Here is a 22,694-nt window from a genome sequence, read left to right as displayed (position 1 = left end):
CAAATGCGAGTAGATAAATAGGCACCACTTTGATGGGAAGGAAAGAGCGTTCCGTGTGCTTTGGCCTATAGTCAGGCTGGCCACATGACCACGGAAGGCTCCCTCGGCCAAGAAACGGCCGTGAGCCCTGCCCCCTAAAGCCGGACACGGCTGAACAGGGGGAAATTTTATCTTTAAAATGAACTATACAACCTTGTTGGGCATCAGCAACAAAATATGAATCTTAAGTTCAGAATCAAGTAAACTTTAGATCTGGGAAGTAGACTAGGCCAGGGGTCCCCAACCTATGGTCTGCAGCTCACTGCCGGGCCGTGGCCTACTCACCACCGGACCGCAGGACAGGCTGCCCAGTGCATGCACGTGTGTGTGCACTCATCCCCCCTCATACTAAAGCCCGCAGACCCGTTTGCGCATGCGCGCGGGGCCAGTAGCGGTGGCTAGTGCCTGCGCGCATGCACAAACGGGGTCGCTAGCACCGTGCGGGTTGTGTGGCCTGTTCACACATGCATGCAGGGCTAGCAGCAGCAGCTAGCACCTGCGCAAATGGAGCTGCTAGCCCCATATGGGTGCGCATGGCCCCATTCGCGCGTGCGTATGTGCACGCGCAAATTTCACAGCTGCTCCCTTTGCCTCCGGGCTGCCAGCATGAAAAGGTTGGTGACCTCTGGACTAGGCTATGCTAGTAATGTTATTTCCTTGTACCTCTGCTGATAGTTGCTGCCCAGCTCCCTACTCCCTACTCTTGCATCACACAGAAATGCCTCATTTTGTGCCATATAGCTAGTCCCGTGTTTCTCACACACATCTTTGCAGGCCAGATGTAGCCTGGATCCCAAATATCCAGGCTTGTGGAAGACATAGGGCAAAGAGTGGGATGGGGGGGGGGAGGGAAAGTGCAGTGGGTCTCCTGGAACTGCAGATCTCAAGGCAGCTGCTTCCCTTGGCTTCACTATATAGGTAGTCTTCGACTTATGACCGCAAAGGAGAGCAGCGTTTCCCTTGCTAAGCCAGGCAGTTAATAAGTGAGCCGTGCCCGATTCTACGACCTGTTTTGCCACCGTTGTCAAACGAATCAATGTGGTTGTTAAGTGAATCTTGCAGCCTTTCAGCGAATCTACCTTCCCCCGTTGATTTTGCTTGTAGGAAGTCAGCTGGGAGAGTTGCAAAAGGTGATCACATGAAGCTGGGATATTACAGCCATCAAAAATACACACTGGCTGCTAAGTGCCAGAATTTTGATCACATGACCATGGGGATGTTGTGACGGCCGTATGTGTGAGGCACTTTTTTCAGTGCCTCTATAACTCTGAACAGTCCCTAAACTAAACCGAGGACGACTCGTACAATCCACAGACATCATACAAATCTGGAAAACATCTGTCAGATCAGCTTTCGACCTTAGTGTGTAAATAGAAGGATTTGTTTTAATTTGTATTTTCTCCAAGCACCAGGCAAATTCTTAAGAAAAGTGGGCAACAGATGGTAAAGCTTTGCTTTCTTCCTTTCTTGAGGCTACCTTTTGAGAATAATTTGTGCCACAACAGACAATTGTGTGACAAATTCTTTCCTGAAGGGAGAATCTTAGCATATGACCTGGATTATATCTGTAACAGAACAGACTTCAAGATGCAGTTCCAGCCTTTTAATTCCAGAATTGATTGCTATTCCATTTTAACTTAGGGTGTAATCATTTATGGAATTTTATCGGCTTTGTTTTGTGGTGCTGTTTAAAACAGATTGCCCACGGACTACAGGGAGTCCTTGACTTACAACAGTTCATTTAGTGACCGTTCACATTTACAACAGAAATGCTGATATCCTGGGATGGCGATTCCCAAACTAAACGCCGAATTCAGTTCCTGGCAAGAACTTCTCTGGAGCTGAGGTTAAGAATTGGTTTGAGTATTTCAACCAAGGCAGCCTTTTCCTTTTTAAATTATAAATGAGAACTTCTGCTACCGTTGGATCAAACATTAAAGCAGAAAGATCCCCTCTTCTCTTAGGGATAATCCTGGATGAGTATAATTTTGTAAGAGTGTGAATATTTTAGGCATGCTCTAATTGCTTAGATTCTCTCTCTCTCTCTCTCTCTTTCTCTGTCTCTTAGACACAAACACACGCAGATGCACACAACCTGTGCAGATAGTCCTCGACTTACGATCACGACTGACCCCAACATTTCTTGCTGCAAAGTGAGACATTTGTTAAGTGAGTTTGGCCCCAATTTACGACCTTTCTTGCCACACTTGAATTACTCTAGCTGATAAGTTGGCAACCCGGTTGTTAAGTGAATCCGGTTTCCCCATTGACTTTGCTTGTCAGAAGGTCGCAAAAGGGGATCACGTGACTCCCCGGGACGCTGCAACCGTCATAAATAGGAACCAGTTGCCAAGCATCTGAATTTTGATCATGTGACCATGGGGATGCTGAAATGATTGTTAAGTGTGAAAAACGGTCATAAGTCACAGTTTTCGATGCCGTTCTAACTTTGAATAGTCACCAAACAAACTGTTGTAAATCGAGGATTGCCTGTACATTTTTAGCTTGTGCTAAGCATCTTTCACCTAGGAGCCCCAATCTTCATTCTGACTTTTAGTCAAGAGTGAAAAGACCAGTGGTCCCCAACCTTAGTAATAGTAATAGTAGTAAAGTTGGAAGGGACCTTGGAGGTCATCTAGTCCAACCCCCTGCTCAGGCAGGAAACCCTACACCATTTTGGACAAATGGCTGTCCAGGCTCTTCTTAAAAACTTCCAGTGTTGGAGCATTCACTGCTTCTGGAGGCAGGCTGTTCCACTGATTAATTGTTCTCACTGTCAGGAAGTTTCTCCTTAGTTCTAGGTTGCTTCTCTCCTTGATTAGTTTCCACCCGTTGCTTCTCGTCCAGCCTTCAGGTGCTTTGGAAAATAGCTTGATTCCCTCTTCTTTATGGCCGCCTCTGAGATATTGGAATACTGCTATCATGTCCCCCTTTGTCCTTCTCTTCGTTAAACTTAGCGGCTTAGTGGCTGGGCGGCGGGGGAGAGGGGAACCAGGCCGTGTGAGGGGCGGGCCAACACACACATACCTTCACTTGTGAGAGTGGTGGGCTAGCGCGAATGTATGTGTGTGCCAGCCCACCACTCATGCAGCCCAGTTCCGAATAGGCCACAGCCCAGTAATGGCATTGGGGACCCCTGGAATAGATATTCTAAGCCATTTAAATTTAACCACAGACTTTCTACCCCAAACTTTTAACCTTCTGGGGTTAAAGTATTAGCAGAAACCCAAAAAACAGGGGTCAGTTACCACACTGATGGGCAGGCACAGTCAAGACAGAGAGAAAGAGAGAGACAGAGTACTATTATGGAATATATACAAATTATATAATTTATATTTAAATATAAAAAACTAAATACAACGAAAGCTCAGTTTTAATAAATTTTTAGTCTTGGTGATCCAGTATTTTCTAGTTTTATCAAAAAATTAAATCTATATAAATATATTAAAGATATTGATAAAGGAGAATGTTTCTAGGTCAAGGTTGAAATGAGGGGTCTTGGTGCTCTCTGAGCTTTCTTGCAGTCCTTTCATTACCCAACTAGCTAACACCGTCAGTGCGGTATTAAAGATATTAATTACAATATGTCATAATTACACAAATGTATAAATATCAAGCCTCCTAGAGTTGCCTCCAGCAGCATGTAAGTTGAATAAGTAAATAAATACATTATTATATACTGTGTGTTAGCATACATAAATATAGAATAGAAATTTACAAAGCATATATTAGAGGTTAGGTGTTGTTTCACTTGCAAATGTGGTAGGCTTTTTAAAACACCCTTCTGGTTTTTTTCTTCTGCCACTTTTCTGAGGTATGCGTAATCTGGAACTGCAGTCAAACTGGAGGTGATGATAGTTTTATTGACAGGGAGTGTTAAGTGGGAGGGAAGGAAGTAAGGTTTATCAGCAGGCTGATGTGTAATGGCCTCACCCTTCTCAAACTGGCTTGGGAGTTGACCTCCAGCCCTGCTAATTTTAATCCCATCCTTTGGAGCCAAATCCTTAAATTCTCACTCCTCAAAGAGGCACGTTTTAGATTTCGTCCTTTTTAGATTTCAAGCAGGGGTGTCCAACCACGGAAACTTTTAACATTTGTGGACTTCAACTCCCAGAATTCCCAAGCCAGCATGCATTTCCCCAATTTCCAGATTCATAAAATGCAAAAATTAGAACCTCAAAAGAAGGGACAGAGTCAAGATCACGTGAACTTCTAGTACCGCTTTACAAAGCCATAGTAAGACCACACTTGGAATACAGTATTGCATCCAGTTCTGGTCACCACAACACAAAAAAAGATGTTGAGAGTCTGGAAAGAGTGCAGAGAAGAGCAACAAAAATGATTAGGGGGTTGGAGGCTAAAATTATGAAGAACAGTTACAGGAATTGGGTATGTCTAGTCCAGGGGTAGGCAACCTTGGCCCTTTTATGACCCGTGGACTTCAACTCCCAGAATTCCTGAGCCAGCCATGCTGAGGGGAAAGGGAGAGTTTCCAAGCTGAGCCACGCTGGCTCAGGAATTCTGGGAGTTGAAGTCCACGAGTCATAAAAGAGCCAAGGTTGCCTACCCCTGCTATAGTCTAATGAAAAGAAGGACTGGGGGGGGGGAACATAATAGCACTATTCCAATATTTAAGGAACTCCTACAAAAACATGGGGGTCAAACTATTTTGCAAAGCACCAAAACGCAAGACAAGAAATAATGATTGGAAACCAACCAAGGAGAACGAACTAAGGAGACATTTCCTAACGGTAAGAGCAATTAACCAGTGGAACACAGCTTGCCTTCAGAAGTTGTGGGTACTCCATCACTGAAGGCTTTCAAAAAGAGACTGGACAACCATTTGTCTGAAATGGTATAGGGTTTCCTGCTAGAGCAGGGGGTTGGACCAGAAGACCTTCCAACTCTATTATTCTATGTACTATGTTCTAAGAATGAGGAGGTGGAATTCCATTTCCCAAGCTGATTGGCTAAAGCAGTGGTGGCGAACCTATGGCACGCGTGCCAGAGGGGGCACTCAGAGCCCTCTCTGTGGGCATGCGTGCCATGCCCCGGAGATGGGAACTGTCCTCTTCAACCAGCCACCTGCTAACTCGCTGAGGTCCCCATGGCCGGATGCATCTCAGCACCCATGCGCTCGCTGGCCTCTGTGTGCGGGGGCCGATGGTGTCAGGCAGCAGCTGCCCCGGCCCCTGCCTCGCCTTGCGACAATGGCACCCCCACCCTGCCTTGCCTTGCCTTGCCTCACCCCGCAGGATGAGCCTCCTGCCCACCGCCCCACCAGCCAGAGACCTCCACGATCTCCCCCAACACTGCCTGGCCCCCACAGGCGTCCCTCCCCAGGAGCAACATTGAGTTGGCCACACCCACCCTGGCTATGCCCATCCATCTGCCATGACCACTGTAGCCACACCCACCCAGCGGTCCACGCCCACCCGGCGGTCCATGCCCACCTGGCACCCAGCGATACATAAGTGGGTTTTGGGTTGCAGTTTGGCACTCGGTCTCTAAAAGGTTCGCCATCACTGGGCTATAGTTTTTAAGTTCCTTCCCATTTGTACCCCATCACATCTCCAATTTCATGATTTACTAAAGGCTGCAGATATTTTATGCATGTTTTGCTCCCGCTTATGAGGCATCAGCACTTCTTACTCCAGAGCTCAGAGCAAAGAGAATAAATCTGTGTTCACTCTAAATGGATCTCTAGATTGCAAGTTGGCTGTATCTGAAAGTTAAAACACTCTGAGAATAAAAACCTAAGAAATCACTCCAGGTGCTTCTAACAACAGAACTCTTCAGCAAACTCAGCAAAAAAAAAAAACATGGTGGATTTTAACACACCAGCCATTATTTTGGGCGTGAACTACATTTAATTCAATCCTGTCCTCAGTTTTTAGCATTGTCAAGACTTCAGTCTTTCTGAATAAACGCTGCTGTTAAAATAAACTTTTCTGTTCATTCTAGATTAGGGCTGGGCATATTTTTTAAGAGGCCATGTGAGAACCTGGGACTGTTGTAGGCTGAACTTAATTCTGCTCAATATTAATGTTATTGCTTTGTAAAAAGAATGGAACACATTATTCCAGTCTCATTCATTCATACAGGGATCCTGAGTCCTTTCTAGGCTAGCTTTTAGCAGTTGTTCATTCCAGTTTTCAAAGTAAAAGTATAAAACATCTCCCCCCAAAAAACCCCAAAACCCAAGAAAAGAGATTAAGAAAAATGAGGATAAATTGCTTTGGATTTCCTCCCTATTGTGAGGATGCTTGGATTCCATAATCTGGGTATCAGCATAAAAGAATTAATTATCTACCTCATTCTGCTATTTTAGAAAGAAATGGAAAAATTACCCCCTTCTTTTCAAATAGAATTACTTAAGAGTTTAACAGTCTGGTGCAATTTAACGGTAGCAAGATGTGAATGGTCTTTTCAGATATAGATTTTGCAAGAGAACAAATAATCTTTTCCCACCATTGTAATACCTCCATTTACTACCATAATGAACCCCGCCCATCACAACTGTAAGCCGTGATGGTTGTAAAAGGGGTCAAAAAACATGACCAATCCAATTTTACCTTCTTTTTTTTTGCAGCCATGATAAAGCAGTCCCTGTGGATATAAAGCAGGGGTCTTCAAACCTGGCCCTTTTATGACTTGTGGACTTCAACTCCCAGAATTCCTCGGCCAGGCACGCTGGCTGAGGAATTCTGGGAGTTGAAGTCCTCAAGTCATAAAAGGGAAAAGTTTGAAGACTCCGATATAAAACAAGCCAGTGGTTCAATACAGGCCAGTTTTGCCGAAATCCAGAAGCAGATGCCAATTTTCCACCCCCAAAAATGTCCTAAAACATGGTCATGTGACCACAGGATGCTGCAAACAGCCGTAAAGCAGCCTGGATGTTGAGTGCTTCACATGCGGTCATGTGAGTGGGGCAGGCCTTGGGAATCAGGTCTTAAGTATCCATGGGAAGGACCGCTTTGAACAGTCACTAAGTGACCGCTTGTAAGTTAAGGACTACAATTCTTGTAACAGGAATTGACACCCACCCCCCAAAAAACAGATGTTAATTTTGAAAGAAATAAAAACAACACTAAAGGATATGGCAAGGTTTGTGCTCTTCTTTAGTGTTTTTCAAACTTGGCAACTTTAGGAGGGGTGGACTTCAACTCCCAGAATTCATGGGTAGCTGAGGAATTCTGGGAGTTACGTCCAAACCTCTTAAAGTTACCAAGTTTAAAAGAACATTGTATTAGGCCAGGGGTAGGCAACCTTGGCTCTTTCATGACTCGTGGACTTCAACTCCCAGAATTCCTGAGCCAGCCACGCTGAGGGGAAAGGGAGAGGTTGCCATGCTGAGCCATGCTGGCTCAGGAATACTGGGAGTTGAAGTCCATGAGTCATAAAAGAGCCAAGGTTGCCTACCCCAGTATAATTAGGCGAAACATTTGTTAAGTGAACTTTGCCCCATTTTATAACCTTTCTGGTCACAGTTATTACATGAAACACTGCAGTTGTTAAGTTAGTAAGTGAATCTGGCTTCCCCATTGACCTTGTTTGCCTGAAGGTTGCAAAAGGGGATCATCACACGACCCTGGGAAACAGCGACGGTCATAAATACGAATTGGTTGCCAAGCGTCTGAATTTGGATCACGTGACTATGGATATGCTGCAACGGTCATGAAGTGAGAAAAACAGTCATAAGTCTTACTTTTTTTTCAGTGTAACTTCAAATGGTCACTAAGTGGACTGTTCTAAGTCAAGGACTGCCTGTACAAGTAGGTCTCAACTTACAACAGTTCCTTTAGTGGCCATTCAAAGTGACAGTGGCAATGAAAAAATGTGACTTAAGGCCGTTTTTCACACTTAGGACCTTTGCAGCATCCCCAGAATCATGAGATCAAAATTCAGCTGCTGGGCAACTGCTTCACAGTTATGACGGTTGCAGTGTCCAGGGGAGGGTCATGTGATCCCCTTTTGCGACCTTCTGACAAGCAAAGTCAATGGGGAAGCCAGATTCACTTAACAACCAGATAGCTAATTTATCAACGACAGTGATTCACTTCACCTCTGTGACAAGGAAGGTTGGAAAATGGGGCAAAACCCACTTAACAAATGTCTTCCTTCCTTAGCAACAAAAATTGGGGGCTCGATTGTGGCCGTAAATCGAAGACCACCTGTACTGCTTTATATTGGGACTAGGAAGGAAAAACATTCACACTCCTGCAAGTTGGAACACAAGCACCCAGCTAGTAAAAAGGAGCCACCACAGAAAAGGCCCTTCCTCGGGGAAGGGCCTTTTCTGTGGTGGCTCCGACCTGGTGAAATCAACTTCCCCCTGAGGTTCGAACTACTCCCACCCTGCTGGCCTTTAAGAAAGCCGTTAAAACTCTCCTGTTCCAGCAGGCCTGGGGCTGATGTCCCCGGGGGGCCGGGATATGATCGGACTCGCGGTATGATTGTATTATTTTATTGTTTTATGATTGTTTTAACTTTGTACGCCGCCCTGAGTCCTTTGGGATTGGGCGGTATATAAATATTTGAAAATAAATAAATAAATAAAATTCACACTCATCAGAGCAACTGCAAGTCCTTAAAAGAGACTCACCCCCATTCTGATGAACCACACATATCTAGCTCAACAGATCTTCCTCTTTATGCCATTTACCCTGCTCCTCTTTCCCTTTCCCACCGTCTTCTCCCAGTGAAGCCACCCCCCTCCTCCACTCAAATCCAGATACTACATTGGCTGATAACAACCGCAAGTCCCCTTGATTGAATAACGGGGAATAAGCAGAAGTGCAAGAAAGAGGAATTCCTCCAAGTTGAAAAGCAATGGTCAAGATGGAACCATTAATCTCGTCAGCGGGGCCAGATAGCCTTTGCAAAACCTCCTGAACTGGCAGGGATTTCCATGACAAATTGGCTGAAATTTGGATCCCTGCAAATGTCACCCTCCTTTCAGCAAATTTCTCTCTGTAGCTGAGAGTACGCCTGCAATATAAATTAGCTCTCCTGGTTTCAGGGATTCAGTAAAAATGAAATATCTTCTCGCTTGACGGGCTTAATTCCAAACTTTCTTCTCTCAAGCCCTACCCTATTCTGGCTTTGCAAGCTGCCAGCCAAATCCTATTAAGCATCCATCATTGTCAATGTCTATTTCTAGCGAAAGAGCCAGGCAAAAGGAGCCAATAGAGGCAGGAGGTCTGCAAAAACACAGACCCCGGGAGATAATTCGTTAGCATCCAGCCTGTAAAACTATGACAGGTGTAATGGTTACCTTCTCATTTCCTGTTCACATCTGGGTGTTCGGGGTTAAGCAATGGGTCCATTGATCCTGCAAGCTCAACAAGAAGACATAACATCTGCACCGGATCCAGAGCAATGGGGTGATTTCAAAGCAGATGATAATCCAAATGATCACCATCATTCCAAAATGTCGAAGGGTTACACAAGCCAGCGACAGATATAAATTCAAATCAGGGGTCTTCAAACTTGGCCCTTTTATGACTTGTGGACTTCAACTCCCAGAATTCCTCAGCCAGGCATACTGGCTGAGGAATTCTGGGAGCTGAAGTTCACAAGTCATAAAAGAGCCAAGTTTGAAGACCCCTGATCCAAATCCAGGCAAACTCTGCAGTGTTTCTCAACCTTGGCCTCTTGAAGATGTGTGGACTTCAACTCCCAGAATTCCCTAGCCAGCTGGAAGTTGAAGTCCACGCATCTTCAAGAGACTAAGAAACACTGCTTCAGATGGAGAGAGGAAAGTGGAAAGACAATGTTAAATTGCTGAAAAACTTGCTATTGCTATTGCTAATTTCCTGCTTGTAAGTGTGCTGAAACACACAAACCACAAACCCTTGTGAAAGAGAATCTCTTTGCACAGCCCTTTTGGCACAAGAGTCAAAAGAACAAAGGTTGGAGAGAAAAACATAAAGGACAGTCTTTCCTTTTAACCATCTTTATCACTACTGGTTAATTAAATGGCTAATTGTCTCTTGGTTCCTTCCAATCTTTCTTCTGATATATTTAGCTTTTGACAATACCCAACTGTCTATGGATTTTATTCAACAGTTAATTGATCATCATCAGCAAAATAATCATGTTAAATAAACCATGGCATTTTTTAAAATAGCCATTGTTATGCTTTTATGGGCTACTATTGTTTCGTAGATGGTTTCATATTATTTTTTGTATTGCATTTTTCTAGTTTTATTTATACTGCAGATGGCTGAGCGGTGGTTCAATTTGGCGACCTGCGAATATAATAAATAAGAAATACATGTGTTCCGTGTGCTGGCATTTTTCTTGGATTTTAATTTAGAAGTAAACTTTAAAAAAACACGGGGTTTCCAATGCACTGCAGACAAATCTCTGCATCTGCAGACAGAGCAAGGGAAGATGGGAATTGTAGTTTATACAGTTGATGGATTGTAGAAAGCAATCTGGCTAATTTTGAGCCATCAATTAAAACCGCTTTGAGGTCTTTCAAAAGGAAAAGCTGTCACTGAATAAGGTAAGAATTAACCACCCCAAATAAAATACAGAAAAGTAACAGAGAAATAATACGATCTTTTACTATATACAAACAAATAAAATTATCTGTAAAATGTGAATTAATTTTATTTTCATGGGAATATCCTAAGGGGGTTATTGTAGCCTCACGTCACATTTGCTACTTTTGCAATGATAACAGGCCTGATTTATTCTTAAATTGACTGTTCCTTTAACCTGAATCACAAGCAGTCACTTCATAGAGATTTATAAAGAATGTGTATGGCATTTGTGGGTATGTAAATTTACTGTACAGGTAGTCCTTGACTTACGACCGTAATTGAGCATACTGTTTCAGAAGTAAATCATGACAGTTGTTATGTGGGTGATCACATGATCATGCCCAATTTTACAACCTTTATGTGGCGGTTGTTAAGAAAATCCATTGTTGGCTATGGGGCAGTTTGGCTGAACATTGTAACTCAATGCCAGGTTTTATAAAAGATGTTGTAACTCGTGGTCACATGACCATGGGCACTGCAAAGGGTAGTAAAGGTAGGCCAGTTGGCAAACACTCAAAATGTGGTCATGTGACCACAGTGTATTGTACACCAGTGTATGTCCATGAGAAATTTTAATTCGGATCCTAAGTATCTTTTTTGGAGAGATTGTTTCTTTGGATCCTTGGTGCTCTCTGCACTTGGTGGTTTTCTTGCAGATGTTGTATAACCAAACTAGGTAACACAGTGGTTCTCAACCTGTGGGTTGGGACCCCATTTGGGGTCGAACGATCATTTCACGGGGGTCGCCAAACAACGCAGTCTGCCATTTTTTCCCCCTTTTCCTTAGCTGTGCTACTCCCTCTTATTCTATTGGCTTCTGAAAGCCAATAGAATAGATTCTATTCAAGAAACGGCGATGTATACTATAAGTGGTTGGGAGTCACCACAACATGGGGAACTGTATTATGGGGTTGGGGCATTAGAAAGGTTGAGAACCACTGAGATAACATCATCAGTGCACTGATGATGTTACCTAGTTTGGTAATGAACCTTGCAAGAAAACCACCAAGCGCAGAGAGCAGCACCAAGGACCCCACAATTCAACCCTCAGCTACAAATATTCTCTATTAAGATTGTTTCTTCTTCAGTTTTTACCTCAGGGGTGTCCAACTCCTTCGTAACTTTAAGACCTGTGGACTTCAACTCCCAGAATTCCCCAGGTAACATGGCTGGTTGAGGAACTCTAGGAGTTGAAGTCCAGACACCTTGGCAACTTTAAGACTTGTGGACTTCAACTCCCAGAATTCCTCAGCCAACCATGCCTTTCTGGGAGTTGAAGTCCACAAGTTTTAAAGTTGCTGAAGTTGGACACCCCTCTTCTACTTGTTTCAGAAGCCAAACTAGCTTCATCCTCCTACAGTTCTCTATTTGGTTCCTGTCTTGATCTTATCAACACACAAACACACCCAGAGTTCATTTTAGGGATCCAGAACCTCCACTCTATCATGAGAACCAGGCCCTATTTTCACCATCTCCTCCCTTCTTCTTCTTCTTTTTTTTTTTTTTTGGCTTTTTTTTCCCCAACAGCCACAATTTGGCATATTTGCAAGCGGAGACTCGGCCAAGCCTTCATGCAACCAAAAAGACAATTCTTTCCATCCTGGCTCCTTTTAAACTCTGGAGCCAAGTGAAACATCAGAACCGGGGCAGATAGATCATGACAACTCTCGCTGTTCTGGCCAGGCGGTTGTTGTTTACGGGCGCACCAAACCCTCAAAAGAGCGAAGTGTCAGAAAAAAAACAAAAGGCAAGGTATTCAATCACATCTGGGGGGGGGGAACTGTATCTCATTAGTTACCCCTTTTAGATACAAATCCACGAGAAAGATTTTAATTAAAAGCTTAATCTTGACAGTGTTTCCCTCGCACAGCTGGTTTAAACAAACGCGCCCGACAGTTTGCTCTATATAGTTTTGTCATGCGCTCTGAATGTGCCTGCCAGAAAAAAATCATTATCTATGTTTACATGGATTCAAATTAAACTAATTTGTCAGAACTGCATTAATTTCTGCTGGGAGCCAGATATGGAATTTGGGGAGGGGGGGGACCTTCCCTCTGAGGATCAAAACACCCCCTTTGTGTGTGAGGAAGGATTCAGCCTGGATCTCCATCGTTGCTCCTTCAGTTCCAGCTTCAACTCTGCTTGAGGTCATGAAGAGATTACCGCTAATCAGAGTAATCCATTTGGGCTGTAAAGAAACCTCTTAAATGAAGATGTATCAAACAGGAGCCAGCAAAAATAGATCCCCACAGGCCGGACAATTAACGGAGGCTGCCCGAAACAGTTCCCTCTCGCAGAGGATGGTCTGAGAGTTTTCTACTTTTCTTTCTTAGCATTTTACAGCCACTCCTTTCTCCATTTCAATAAATTTGTTTTAAGGGAGAGAGGATCCTTGGAGTCATGCGTGACTCTTGGGGACTGGCGTCATCATCTATTACAGTGGTTCTCAACCTTTTTAATGCCGCGACCCCCAACCGGTCGTAAGTCGAGGACTACTCAACCGGTCGTAAGTCGAGGACTACTCAACTGGTGCAGCACCGTTTGCAGAATGGGACTTTTGGCGGGCTCAGCAGGGCAGAGACAGCCTGGACAATTCCTATTGGCTTTTGAAAGCCAATAGAATTAGACTCTATTCAAGAGAGTCTATTCTATTGGCTTTCAAAAGCCAATAGAATAAAAGGGAGTAGCACAGCTAAGGAAAAGGGGGGAAAAATGGCGGACTGCGCTGTTTGGCGATCCCTGTGAAATGGTCGTTCGACCCCAAATGGGGTCCCGACCCACAGGTTGAGAACCCCTGCTCTATTAAAAAGCCACCTTCCCAAAGGGCAGCTGAGAATAACTCCGGGAGAAGAGCTGTTTTGCATAACATAATAATAATTCCTAATAATACCAGCACTCAGATGGGGGAATGGGGTTCTCCAATATGTCTTTATTGCATGAGAACCGTCCCATCCATGAAGCTGCAGTTATTTTGTATAGTTTTTTTTTTTTTTCAAACTTGGCAACTTTAAGATGGGTGGACTTCAACTCCCAGAATTTCCCAGCCAGTCATGTCCATCCATCTTAGGAGACTGAGAGATGCTGATTTTGTTTAGCATTTCAGTAATAAAGAAGACAGATGGCTAGAGGAATGTATATATGGGGTGACTTAACACTTTCATTACGTGTGACTGATAAGATAACCTTTATTGTCATTTTTTTTTACTGTGGGTGCAATGGCACACATCAAAAAATGAAATTTAGTTGCCCGCTCTTAAAGTGAAACACATACATGACACACACCTAAACATACTACATACAATACCCCAAGGATGGTAACCCCATATACACAGGTAGTCCTTGGCTTACGAGCCCAAGTGGGACCAGAATTTCCATGCGCTAAGCAAGGCGGCTGTTAAGTCAGCCACACCCGTTTCGCAAGCTTTTTTTTTTTGCCACGGTTATTAAGAGAATCCCTGCAGTTGTTAAGTGAAACGTGCTGTCATTAAAAGAATCTAACCTCCCTGATTGACTTTGCTTGTAAGAAGGCCACAAAAATGGGGAACCGTTGTAAATGCATGCCAGTTGCCAAGCACGCAAATTCTGATCATGTGACCGTGCGGATGCTGCAATGGTCATAAGTGTGAGGACTGGTTGTAAGTTACTTTTTTCAGAGCCGCTGTGACTTCGGTCGCTTTACAAATGCTTGTCAGTCAAAGACTACCTGTATACTTACGTATGCAGCTATACATAAAAGAGGAGGAGTAAAGAGTAGAGAGTAAAGCGATAAAAAGTTGCCTCGTATGGAAGATGGGAGACATTAAAATTTAATAAATAAATGTAGTCCTCAACTTAACAACCGTTCTTTTAGTGACCATTTGAAGTTACAATGGCACTGAAAAAAAGTGACTTATGACTGTTTTTCACACTTATGACCACTGCAGCCCCTGGCCACGTGATCAAAATTCAGATGCAACGGACTCGTACTTGTGACGGTTGCAGTGTCCCGGGGGGGGTCACGTGATCCCCTTTTGTGACCTTCAGGCAAGGCAAGTCAACGGGGAAAGTCAGATCCACTGAACAACTGTGTTACTAACTCAACAACTGCAGGGATTCACTGAACAACTGTGGCAAGAACGGTCGTAAAAAGGGGGAGAAACTCCCTTAACAACTAACCCGCTTAGCAGCAGACATTTTGGGATCAGTTGTGATCGAAAGTCAAGGACTACCTATCAAGGGGTAAGATTAGCATTGAGAAGATCTAGTCCCGTGGTGGCGAACCTATGGCACGGGTGCCAGAGGCGGCACTCAGGGCCCTCTCTGTGGGCACGCGCGCCGTCGCCCCAGTCCTGGGCCTTCAGCTGGGTTTTATAAAACCTTTTCGCTTTAGGCTTCTGCCACCGTGTACAAAAAAAAAAAAAAAGGTTCAATCAGTCAATTTCAACTTCTCGCGGGGGAAAAAAAAGTTCTTGCAAAGTTGGAATTGATTGATTGAACTTTTTAGTCCCACCCAGTCTGCCGTTACCACCGCAGCCACGCCCACCCAATGGGCCACACCCAGCCAATGGGCCACACCCACCCGGCACTCGACGATGCATAAGTGGGTTTTGGGTTGCAGTTTGGGCATTCGGTCTCTAAAAGGTTCGCCATCCCTGATCTAGTCCATCTTCAGCCATGGATGTTCCTTGGGAATTCTTTGGGACAGTCGCTCCCCTTCTCTGCCCATCAGCCTGTGTGGAATAGTGGGGAAGATACTAAATTAGTCCTCCCTTTCCCACAGAAGTTCCCAGGGTGACTCTGGACCAATCTCCTGAAAAATCTCTGGAAACTAATCAAGGAGAGAAGCAACCTGGAATTCAGGAGAAACTTCCTAACAGGGAGGACAATTAACCAGTGGAACAGCTTGCCACCAGAAATCGTGGGTGCTCCATCACTGGAGGTTTTTAAGAAGAAACTGGACAGTCACTTGTCTGAGATGGTATAGGTTCTCCTGCTTGAGGAGGGGGCTGGACTAGAAGACCTCCAAGGTCCCTTCCAGCTCTATTCTGATTCTGATTCTCTTTGCCAACTAACCTCCCTGGGTTCTCCTTCTGGAGGAAGAAAACATTAGGGAGGCGTGTTACCTTGAGCTCTTGAAACAAAGCTGGAAAAACAATCAAACAATTAAAAATACCAGAAAAACATTGCATAAATCTTTTTTTTTCTTCATCATGACCGGCTCATAAGTTAGTCATCCTCCGAACAAACGTAGCCCTTGTCCAGGGCCACTTTTAAAGCTTTATTGCTGGTCAGAGATGGCGGCAATAGCCCATCTCCAAGCCCAATAGACTAGGCAATAAACAACCATGCCATATATCACCGGCAGAGAGAATGGCAGCCATGGCTGGGCTGGGCTGCTGTTCACACAATAGCCAACGCCGCGCATTGAAGTCGCATCGGAGTAGTGGAGAACATCCTGAAGAAGGAGATGCCCACACCTGAACATGCTTCCATTGTGCTAAAGTCCACGTCTGCATATCTAATCCGTTTTCTGGCACCTGCAGTAGGCATGTAGCATGACATGCCATCTGCAGCCTGGACGCATGCTACACACACATACACCCACGCATACCATCCCATGCATTTAATAGCTGGCTAACCTCTGAGAAAGGCAGATCATCCTACATATTGATAAAGCCTTAGAATCAGAGATTATGGTATAAGGATTAGAGGAATTTGGGGGTTCAGCTGGCTGAACCCCTTTGCCGGGAAAACAGGACCGTTCATACAACTCTCCTTGTAGCCTTTACATACGGGTTTTTTTTTTCTCTTCATTCTGCCATCTTTGTTACATTGGACTGCGATTTTCAAGTCATGCGAACGAATGAATGAACACAATTTTTTTTTATTCCGGCCGCTGACCAAAATTACGAACAAAAACCACATTAAAAATAAAAGTAAAAAAAAGAGAGACAAGATAAAATATTACGATTGGTGGGGCCTTCATCGGTGGGTAATAAAAGTCTTCCTAATTTATAGGCAGCATAAAACAACATTTAGCTACGCTCACCGAGACTGAATCACACCGGATCTGATAAGTACATAAAAAAAGATTTCAGAGAGGCATTTGGCAATGCCTATAACCTATTCTCACTTTAAAAAAAAAACCTGACTTTTTTCCCTTAACTATATATTTTAATACCTATTAAAATAAATAGTCACGTTTGGACTGCCCAGCGTTGCATGGAGGATATACTGAATCTGACTCCCTTCGTTAAACAGACCCAGTTTTAAAAGCTAAAGCAAGCCAGCAAGCAAAATAACAGACAGCTGGTCAACATTTTAGGGTGGGTGACAGTTTGCATGTTCCCCCCCCCTTTAAAAAAGATCCCTGATGGCACCAAAAAAGAAACCTTGCAGAAATTAAAAGGCTTCGCTTCCCGACTTTTACGAGCTCCTTTTTAATAGCAGGATTTGAAACAGAAAAAAATGTGCCATCGGACAATAAAATTGATAAGATTTTTTTCTGTACTAGAAAGAGAGAGGGGGGGGAGGGAGGGAGGAAGGGGTCTGACAGCACCTTTTCCGACTAAGGAAAATGCTTTTTAATAAGATCTATTAGGGCCAAAAGTATTAGCAGTCTTCTGATCTTTTTCCTACTCCAAGCTGGTAGGAAACCGAGCCAACGACTGGGGGGCGGGGGGTCACCGCCGCAGAGACCCCAGACCCAGGGCTGAAAAGGCAGCCTTAGAGCGAGGGAGCAGATATATACTGCATAGAGAGAGGCGGCGAAAGAGTCCCGCGGAAAAGCCCTTCCGACTTCTTTTCTGCACCCGCTGCCGTCGGGGAGGGGGGGTGCTCCGAGTTGGAGGACTGGACAAGGTCGGGCTGAGCAGAGGAGGAAGGAAGGAAGGAAGGAGGGAGAGAAGAAGGAAGGAAGGAAGATGCGTGGATGGGAAGGAGGGAAGAAAGAAGGGAGGGAGGGAGGGAGGAAGATACGTAGATGGGAGGGAAGAAAGAAAGAAAGAAAGAAAGAAAGAAAGAAAGAAAGAAAGAAAGAAAGAAAGAAAGAAAGACGGAAGGAAGGAAGGAAGATGCGTGGATGGGAGGAAGGGAGGGAAGAAAGAAAGAAGGAAGGAAGGAAGGAAGATGCGTGGATGGGAGGGAGGGAGGGAAGAAAGAAAGGAAGGAAGGTAGGAAAGAAAGAAGGAAAGAAAGAAGGAAGGAAGATGTGTGGATGGGAGGGAGGGAAAAAGGAAGGAAGGAAGGAAGGAAGGGAGGAAGGAAGGAAGGAAAGGAGAAGAAAAAGAGGCCGCAAAGTTGAAGCAGGGAGTGCACTGCAGAGGAGGAAGACAGCCAAGCCGGGCGCGCTGCTTCCCCGTCCTCCGCTCCGTCCCCGGGAAGGCAGAGCCGGTGCAACCGGGGCGACGCCACTCACCCGTCCCTCTCTCCGCAGCAGCCCAAGTTCAACACTTTCCCCGCATCCCGAGAGGCGCCAGGCCGGCGGCGGCGGCGGCTCGGCTGCACCCACGATGCTCCGCCGGCTCCAGGGGAGGCCGCCTCGCCCCACTTCGCAGCAGCCGCGGGGAGATCGCGCGGCCGGGCAGGAGCCGGGAGGAGGAAGCGGAGGGCCCCGGGCTTGGCCGCGGGGAACCGAGCGGGACGGCAGCGGCGGCGGCGGCGGCGGCAGCGCCAGGGAAGCGGGCGGGCCTCCCTCCGTCCAGGTAATCCCGCCTCGGGCGGCCGGACGGCGGATTGGCTCCAGCAGGCGGGATTTGCATCTCAATGGCCAGCGCGCCAGCCAAGTTTGCAGCGCCGGGCAGCGGGAGGAGGAGGAGGCGCGCCTTCCGCGTTGGGTTGTGGTTGCGCAGGCTTGTGGAAGTCGCCGGAGGGGGTGGGTAGGAGGAATGGCGGGGGGGGGGAGGAGGAGATTGTAGCGGTACAACTGCTGACTCTCTCTCTCTCTCTCTCTCTCTCTCTCCCCCCCCGTGTGTGTGTGTCTGTGTGTTTGCGGGTTGGGCAATGCATCCTGAACCGTTCGGAACCCCTTGAGAAAAGACGCATGCTGCGCTAGCCCGTGTGGTGTGCCTGCCGGGGCCGCAAGCAGTTGCGTGCCTTCCTTACCCAAACGGTTTCTGGGCAGTTGTGAGCATCCCTGGCACAAGCAATTTCTGGGTGGCTGTGGGCATCCCTGGCACAACTGATTTCTGGGTGGCTGTGGGCATCCCTGGCACAAGCAAATTTCTGGGTGGTTATGTGCATTCCTTACACAAACGGTTTCTGGGCAGTTGTGATCATCCCTGGCACAAGCAGTTTCCGGATGGCTGTGGGCGTTTTCGGGTGGTTGCAGACATCCCTTGCACAGTTTCTGGATAGTTGTGGGCATCCCTGGCACAAGAGGTTTCTGGGTGGTTGTGGGCATCCTTTTCAACAAGCCCACGCAACACAGGCTAACCTTGACTGCCTGATTGGGGGGGGGGGGGCACTTGAGTTCCACTTCCAGAGCTGATTCACACAGCTCACCTCTGGTCTGAGGGTCTCTTGGAGGCTTAAAAAGTCAGTGTGAACCCAACTCCCGTGCACTGCATCCCAGGAAAGGTCAGATTCGTTTAGCAAAAAAGTGGGACCCCCCAACTTGGAACTGAGTCAGAATGTGAGGCACATGGTGGGGGCTGACCGGTGGCCTAGTTAGACCCCAAGAAAGTGTTATGTGCAATTTATTTATAAGTAACCCTTATAACCGTGTTACTAATGGTTAAGTTGTTCACTTAACAATTATGACAAGAAGGGTCACAGAATGGGGCAAAATTGACTTAACAACTGTCTTGCTTGAAATTAGTGAAACGGTTAAGTGAATCTGTCTTCCCCATTGACTGCTTACTAGAAATCACAAAAGGGGATCACGTGACCCTGGGACACTACCTGCCTGCCTGCCTGTGTCTTATCAATCGTCTATCTTCTAGCTATCTAGTTATATATCTATCATCTATATAGATCAGTGGTTCTCAACCTTTCTAATGCCGCGACTCCATAATACAGTTCCCCATGTTGTGGTGACCCCCAACCACTTATACATCACCGGGTGCCAGGGGCGTGGCCAAAGAAAAGGGGGAAAAATGGCAGACAGCCTTGTTTGGCAACCCCCGTGAAATGGTCGTTCGACCCCAAATGGGGTCCCGACCCACAGGTTGAGAACCACTGATATAGATCTACCTCTTATCTATCTATCTGTCTGTCTGTCCGTCCGTCCGTCCATCCATCCATCTATCTATCATCTATTTATCTATCTATATCTGCCTGTCTGTCTGTCTGTCTATCATCTAGCTATCTAGCTATATATCATCTATATAGATCTCTCTCTCTCTCTCTCTCAATGTGTCTAGATTTATTTTATATAATATTGGAAATGAATGAATTTACTTTCCATCTGGGGTGAGAATGGAAATCTTTTATGTCTCCCTTTTATTCCAGGCACCGCCATATGAAGCACAGCAGGTCAACTACAACATTGATGATTGGAAATAAAAAGCTAACATTGCTCATAAAAGGTTATGTTGCACTAAAAGGAAAACGACTCTCTTCCCAGTTTGCTACGCTCCTGAATTCCTTTAATAGAGCAACAGAATTACAAAACTAGATCTTTGTACCCTCAAATCATTTTTCTTGTGATAACAAGCAGGAGAGTGGAATAACTTTTTATCAAAGTATGAAATAAAAGTAGAGAAAGGTGTCGTGTTTAGGCTTCTGGACAACCCATCAGAACATTAAACCCTCAACCATTAAGCAAGATTCATTAAACATTACAGGTCATCCTTGACCAGGGGTAGGCAACCTTGGCTCTTTTATGATTTGTGGACTTCAACTCCCAGAATTCCTGAGCCAGCCATGCTGAGGGGAAAGGGAGAGGTTTCTAAGCTGAGCCATGCTCGCTCAGGAATTCTGGGAGTTGAAGTCCACGAATCATAAAAGAGCCAAGGTTGCCTGCCCCTGTGACGTATGACCGTAATTAAGCCCAAAATGTCCGTTGTTAAGCCAGGCAGTTGTTAAGTCAGTTGTGCCCCATTTTACAACCTCTCTTGCCACAGTTGTTAAGTGAATCACTGCAATTAAGTTTATAATATGGTTGAGAAGTAAATCTGGCTTCCCTATTGACTTTACTTGTCAGAAGTTCACAAAAGGGGATTATGTGACTCGGGGACACTGAAACCATCATAGACATATGCCAGTTGCCAAGCGTCCGAATTTTGATCACATGACCAGGGGGATGCTGCACATGGGTGAAAAATGGTCATAAATCGCTTTTTACAGTGCTGTTGTAACTTTGAACAGTCACTAAAGAGATGTTTGTAAGTTGAAGACTTCCTGTGTAACCCCTGCCTATTAAGGAAGGGACTCAGTTTTGGCTAGTGGTTAAGGCGCCACTCTATAGAAAGCAGGAGGCTGCGAATTCTAGTCCCACCTTAGCCATGAAAATCAGCTAGGTGACTTTGGGCCAGTCCTTCTCTCTCAGCCCAACCCACATAACAGGGTTGTTGTTGTTGTGGGGAAAATAAGCGGAGAAAGGTGGTGTTGGATATGTTTGGGGCCTTGAGTTATTTGTAAATAATAATAAAGGTGGGATGCAAATGAAAAAAATTCAAAAGATATTCCAGAGAAAAATGTCTTAGTAGGCTTAGCTCTCATAGATCTAACAATTTAGCAATTCTGTGGATTGGTTTGTATGGATACTCCTTGTAAACTCCTTTGAGATATGTCCACACAGAACGTGGACAAGAAGCCTCCATCTTTGTTGTGGGTTCTACATTTCCAGAAGGCTAGTGAAAACTTGGAGAGGAACAAGGATGCCATAGGGCAGGGGTCTTCAAACTTGGTCCTTTTATGACTTGTGGACTTCAACTCCCAGAATTCCTCAGCCAGGCATGCTGGCTGAGGAATTCTGGGAGTTGAAGTCCACAAGTCATATAAGGGCCAAGTTTGAAGAGCCCTGCCATAGGGACTTCAGAACGCCTCCTGTGAGCACAGATGGAAAGGATTTGAGAGGTTCCCTATGGAGAAAAGACTGAGGGGAGACACGACAGTCATGTCCAGGTACATAAAGGGAGTTACACAAAAAATGAATTCTTTTCCATGTCTATAGGAACCAAACCCAGAGTTTAATCTCTCTAGATTTTGTTTAAATGTAAGAAAAACTTGATGGTAAAATCTCTACAAGAATGGAACTGTCTATCTAGAGAGGTGGATCTTCAACTCTGGCGGTGTTTAGCCTCTCAAGGATGATTTTATTGGTTGCCCTACGGATTGCAGAAAGTTGGAGTAGCTGATCTTTGTGGTTCCTTCCAATTGCAAAATTTTATTTCCATCCTCCTCTTCCTCCTCTTTGGTCTTCTCCATCTTTGTTAGGTCTGGATGCACAGCGAAGACCTTTATGAGTGGAGACGTATCTGGATATAGTTTCAGAAAAGGAATCTTGAAAAGCTAAAACGTATGAAGAACGGTTGTGGGAATTGGGTATGTCTGGTTTAAGAAAAAGAAGGACTAGGGAGGGCATGATAGCAGTGTTCCAGTACTTGAGAGACTGCCCCAAAGAAGATGGGGTCAACGTATTCTCCAAAGCACCTGAAGGCAGGACCAGAAGCAACGGATGGAAACTAATCAAAGAGAGAAGCAACCTAGAACTAAGGAGAAACTTCCTGATCATTAGAATAATTAATCAGTGGAACGACTTGCCTCCAGAAGCTATGAATACTCCAACACTGGAAGTTTTTAGGAAGAGATTGGACAACCATTTGTCTGAAATGATATAGGGTTTCCTCCTTGAGCAGGGGGTTGGACTAGAAGACCTCCAAGGTCCCTTCCAACTCTGTTATTCTCTTAAAAGCAGCTGTTTGGAACAATGCAGGAAAGGGAAGTGGCCAGGTCCCAGGGCAGGCCTAGGCAAATGGCTAAATTTTGTATTGGAAAATACAGCTGAGGTGTGTATTCAAATGGACCAAGCCAGACGCTAAGGCAGGCATGTCAAACTCGCGACGTCACGTGGCGTCGCACGACGTATCGGAGCTTTTTCGCCATTGCCGGCAATGGGGTGGGCGCGACTCCAGTATGATGAAACCTGCCCGCGGGCCGGCAGTTTGACACCCCTATACT

At 45.3% G+C, this 22,694-nt stretch overlaps 1 protein-coding gene across 1 annotated transcript in view; it reads right to left on the bottom strand.

Annotated features, from left to right (window-relative positions):
• The window catches only part of SHROOM3 (shroom family member 3), a 77,557-nt gene extending 59,445 nt beyond the window's left edge, over positions 1-18,112 (bottom strand). The window contains exon 1 of the mRNA XM_039368125.1: positions 17,989-18,112. The gene's annotated coding sequence lies outside the window, so the exon portion shown is untranslated. The remainder of the gene's footprint in view (positions 1-17,988) is intronic.
• Between the last annotated feature and the right edge of the window lie 4,582 nt (positions 18,113-22,694).

Source organism: Crotalus tigris, unplaced genomic scaffold, assembly GCF_016545835.1.
Source record: "Crotalus tigris isolate CLP2741 ecotype Arizona unplaced genomic scaffold, ASM1654583v1 scf7180000020638.432655, whole genome shotgun sequence".
Taxonomy (NCBI): Eukaryota; Metazoa; Chordata; class Lepidosauria; order Squamata; family Viperidae; genus Crotalus; species Crotalus tigris.
The sequence above is the reverse complement of the archived record's forward strand: the minus strand, read 5'-3'. Positions and strand labels throughout refer to the sequence as shown.